The sequence below is a fragment of the Eupeodes corollae genome, chromosome 1, assembly GCF_945859685.1.
Source record: "Eupeodes corollae chromosome 1, idEupCoro1.1, whole genome shotgun sequence".
Taxonomy (NCBI): Eukaryota; Metazoa; Arthropoda; class Insecta; order Diptera; family Syrphidae; genus Eupeodes; species Eupeodes corollae.
This window is the reverse complement of record NC_079147.1, coordinates 109164694-109170507: the sequence shown is the minus strand read 5'-3', so window position 1 is coordinate 109170507 and position 5814 is coordinate 109164694.

Sequence of the window (5814 nt, the reverse complement as noted above, 5' to 3'; positions counted from 1 at the left end):
AATTCTCGATTCCTTTGCTTCTCTGGTATTAAGTTTAAATTTTACGGCGATTGGAAAGTGGTCAGAGTAAGGTACATTATGGATTTCCAAATCAACAATCAGTTCATTCCATTCACTACCTACCAAACTATAATCAATCACCGAGCTACCTTGTCCTCCAACAAAAGTAAATTCTCCGTTCGTATCCGATAAGCTAGTTCCATTTTGAATTCTTAAACCGTATGTATCGCATAGTTCAATAAGCTTCAGTCCTCTTGCATTAACAATAATGTCCTTAGAATTTCGTTCAATTCCCAGGATCTCATTTTCATTTCCCGCTTGTCTTCCTGTCCTCGCATTCATATCACCCACCACCAGCAAGTTAGATGTTTTACCTCGAGTTATTACACCTTCTAGTTGTTCAAAATCTGTATTCCATTGATTGCAGTTGATATAAGTCGGCAGGATTCGGAAACATTTTTCTTTGTAAAACAGTTCAACAAAAATAACGCCTTCGTACACTTTAAATTCGCAACACATATTTTTAAGATTTTTTTTAATCCGAAGAAGCAACCTCCACTAGCTCTTCCCCTTGATTGTGTTCTAACAGCTGGAACTAATTTAAATTCAAAATTCCTAAATTTACTTTCAAAATTCGTAAAATTATTTTCCATAATAAATGTCTCATATAAAAAAACAAAATCAAATTGATTAACAAATTCATAAAAATCTACAAACAAAGTCTTATTGGTTAATCCTGCAACATTATAAGAAAGTATTGTATAATTAAAAGATTCTAAACAATTTTCATTTTTTCTAATTTTAATTAAACTATTTTTATGGCAGACGGCATTACAATCAAACATGTCTCGTGTGAACACCACTTGAAGTTTGAGAAGCTCTGGTGTTGTCTTCTGTTGACTTCTCATTATTCCAGTCTTCCAGCATTGTCAGATCAAATGTGTCACCAACCAGCTGTTTAAGTGTAAACAAACCATCTTCTGCGTCCGAAATTATTTTGCCACTTTTATCGAAAAAAAATTTGTTTTCATCAATCAAAAGGGTTTCTCCTTTAATTTGGCACTTAATGCCCCTATTATTTAAAGTGATGTTTCTTCTCAGATTGTTTAATCTTTTTCTTCGTTCTCTCGCCGCTGCTGGATAGTCCTTGTGAATTGTTGTGCCGGTGTTTTGTAGCTTATTCTTTGCTCGAAGAATCCGAAAAACATCTTCTCTGTTCGCCATTTCAACAATTACATTTGTCGCTGATCTTCCGATTTGTTTTGCTGTAGTTATTTTATCCGAGTTGTTTGTTTGCAAAAAATCAAGACAGATTTCTTTCGCTTTCTCTACTGCGTTTTGGCTATTAGTAGGGTGCAAATGAACGACAACATTCTTTTCGTTTGATTTTTTTCAAGCAACTCCACTTGTTTCTCCAACAAAACACATCGGGACTCCATTTTGTTCAGTTGAGTCTTTAGTTCAGCGTTGCTTTGTTTCAATATAGAAATTTCAGCACTTATTCCTTCAATGTCGGATTTAGTCGCTACGTCTTTCAGCTTTATATCCAACAAATTACCCAAAGAATTTTGCAGCATTTTGTCTAATTCGCTGATCGCCATATTGCCAACTGGGTTTATGTTTACCTTTGAATTAGATGCTTTAGGCGGTGTCATTTCCATATAAGTTCTTTTTGCTGGATTTTGGTCTTTCACAGTTGGAGATCGCGATAAGGGCATTTTTTTTTGTTTTATTTTTAACAAAACTCACCAGTAGTTTTTTTGTTTTTTTATTTTGTGTTGAAATTTTATTTTAATTTATTATAAAAACTGTATTTTTAAACTAAAATATTTTTCTTTTTTATTTAAATAAAATATTCTTTTTACGGAGCTTTAATTTTCACAAACTTTCACTTATTAGCCAGAGTTGCCAAGACAATCTATCGAATATATATGCTTTGCAAAAATTTCAAAATATGGATACCAAGCATTGTATCAAAACTTAACTTTGAAAACGTTCAGATTTCACAAAAATAGTGAATTCAATTTTCAATTTTCTGAAAAAAAATATAAAACACAGTTATATGCATATCTTTTATATACTAAGTGCGTTTTTTTGGTATTTCATATATAGTACAGTGAGAAATTTCCAACAAAACGATCCACAGTAGCCAGATTTTTGTATTTAAAAATTGGTGCAACGGAAGAAATATTGTCAGAGTAATAATAAAAAAACACACAAATAGAAGAATGTTTTGTGAAAATCACAAATTAAAATTAACTTAGCAAAAAAAAACTAACTAAAACTAATAAAATGGACAATTTTCAAGAAGACATTTTAGAAAAACATCTGAGAACATTTAACAATTGCTCCAAGGAGGGGGTTTGCCCGTAGACTACTTTATTAACATGTGGTGTTGAAGGGAGCTTGAAGCTCGCCTCAATTCTTTATATACCTGAATCGAGTTGAAATAAGCTTGATTCGCCTCGATTCCGGTGGGGGTCGAGTCAAATGGAGCCCACCTGTGCGGAGTTGGTTTTACAGATAATGGTCTTTTTATTTGCATGTTTGTGTACAAAAAATATAGTTTTGTTTTAATCAAATTAAAAATAAATTTCACATGGAGTAGGAAGCATATTATTATAGTGCTAAACTATTCAGTTTCTTATTGTTTAACACGAATCAAACTATATCACTTCCACTTCATAGAAACATCGAAACACTTGCATTTTAGAAAATGCTGTGAAACTTGATCATTTTTAAATCTTCTTGTGCGGTGGAAACACCATGAAGATTTATTTAATCTAAACTGAGATAAATCTTAAGTAAAAACACAGAATCACATAAATATCTTTTCTATTGTTTTCACTTGCAAAATAAGTCCAGTTAGTCCATTTTCACTAACAAAACTAAATAATATCAACAGTAGTAGATTGATTTTTTTCTCCAACGGAAAACACACATGATTCCAAATGCACAACTACTCAACGAACACAGCTATTGAGATACAAATGTAATATCATTGTACCAACATTTGAGAACGAAATCACTTAAGATCCATTCGAGACTCGTATATATGTCAAAACCCCATCCATAGTAAGATTCTACTCTAACTTTTATTGTTATTCATACTATGGATATTGTTTTTGTTATTCGTGTAAAATCCGACTATACTATGGAAATATTTTCCAACAAAACATAGGTATGAATAAAAAATCTCAGGTTATGTTGGCAACGACTGATTTTTGTTTCCATTAGAGTAATTTATTTTATTTATTTATTTCAATATTTTATATTTCCAGTGGCTCTTAATTTTCGTACAGGCAGCGCAGCGCCCCCATGCCTCGCCTTCCGTAATAAAATTGTGTGTTCCAGGATAGTACTTTTCAAGTTTATATAAAAAGACTTTTAACTTCCCATCGCTCCTGTCGACTTGTTTTGCTTTAAAGGTTTTTAGGTTTTCGTGTTTTATAAACAAAGGTATCAATTGAATTATTTGAAAAGCAAAATGAAATAGGTACGAAGAATATTTTGCATACGATTAAATAATATAATTGCAAAATCTATTTTTGTAAACCAGAAAACCAATTTTTACCAAATTTAGTAGCTATTCTTAAAAGTTCTTATATAGAGAACCAATTTTATCAATTTTGCGTACTTATTTTTTGGAGATTTTAATTTTGTATGAAATTTTGTTAGGATTTCTAATAAAAAAAATTACCGTATGTCGAAAACAATATTATCTGAGAAAGTTTGAAGCTATTATTTTTAAAATTTGAATAGATGTTTGAGTCGAAAGCAAATTTTTACAAAGTCTTAGCTATTTTTTGTTAGGTTTCTAATTTTTATAAAAAAAATGTCTATTCCGTTTTTCTCAAAATTTGACTAGATTTAAAAAAATTATTTTGGAGATATATTAATTTTTTGTTCGTAAAACATTCGAAGCGACAAATATTTTTTTAATTTTTTTTTTTGATTTATAAAAAAACCGTTAGTTGGATTTATTTTCCAAAAATATATTTGTTTGGTATCACGTTACAGTGTATAATATTAAACTTAAGTCAGGTTTAACAAAATTTATTTGAATTTGATATCTCTACTGGTTCTTGAGTTATGGATGACGAAAAAAAACTTACTGAACGTACGGACAAACGAACGTACGCACAAAAGCACGCACAAGCGTCTCTCTAAAAATCTTTTATTTCGACTCTAGGGCCCTTGAAACACGAACGCTGCCCGGTTTTTCAAAACTGCCAATCAAATAGCGTCTATTTCTAGGACCGCCACGTGGGGTCTGCATAACAGGGAAGGAAACGGAGATCGTGATCGTGTTTGAGCAGCATTTTCATAACTAACAGTCAGTGAAGATCAACTCCCAGCGTCCAATACTGAAGCTAAAAAACAACAAATCTACTGGCTTAGATAGTCTAACTGCTGATCTCTTCATTTACGGATGTGATGCCCTGGTAGGGTGCATGTACCAGCTCATAAACCGGGTGCGGGAAAAGCCGATGGCGGGTCCTAAAGTTCAATATGCTCAATCTACAAAACAGGCGATGATGCGTCCTGCAAAAAATAGGCTAATGTTGCTTACAAGATTCTATCCAACGTACTATGTGTCTTTAATTATGATCGACACGTATCAATATTGCTTCAGACCAGGCAAATCAACGATAGACCAAATATTCAAGTCGAGGCCCACCATTTTTCATCGATTGATAACCAACAGAAAGACTAATTTTCAAGGACAACAATAGGGACAGGACAGTTCACTTCTCTATGACAGACAGACAACAGTAAAAATTATATGAAATTAAGTAATATATAATTTAAACAGAAGCATTGACAAAGGCTTATTCAATTTTCAACTGCTCCCACAAAATATTTTAAAATACTTAAAAAATGAATCATACAACATTTTTTTGAGTTTGGATCCAAACCCTCTTTTATCGATTCTTGTTCTTCTTCTCAATATCGATCACGTCAGGCTTGATCGGAATTCTTAAAATGTATCTACATACATTTATTTTCTTTATCAATATCAAGATTGTCGTTAATGTGATTCAATCCTGTGAATGAGGAACAAGTAGTAGGTTGTTTACCACAAAGAATTTTTGACAAGTCAATAATTTTATGTATCAGTGAACAAAAATCAAAACATAATTTGTTAAATTAAAAAAGAAAATTATAAAAGGATATTTGTATACATATAGCATTGATATAATCTAAGGAAAACGATTTAAACGATTCATTATCATCTCAATGTGTTATTTTTCTTTTCGACAATTATTTCTTAAGAAAAATGACATAAGTTGAGGAAAATTGTCTCAATTTTTTAGACATAAATTGAAATGTCATTTTGATTCATTAAAGAATCAAGAACTCTTTTAAGAAGAATGAAATTTTATTTTAAAGACAGTTTTTTAAATCGGAATCAGAAAGAGAAAGAGTCTGGGTGTGACCAACAATTATATCTTCCCACACGTTTCCGTCCGTCGATGTATCTATAAAAGTCTATCAAAATGTTAATAACATTTTGTCTAAGAATCAAATATTTGAAGTCAGTATCTATATTTGTGTTAATTCATTTTTAATAAGTTTTAATTTGTTTTTGTAAAAAGAAGTTGTCAATTGAATTCATCAAAAAATTAACTTATAGTTAACAACAATATTTTGCATAAATGGTAAAATAAATGTTATTGATATTTAGTCAAAAATCAATTATTCAATTTTTTAAAAGCATTTTTTTTTTAATTTTTACAAGAAAATTGTATAAATGTTAAAAACAAACTTTAGTTTAAAGCCAATTATGCAGAATTTTAAACGATTTAGTAA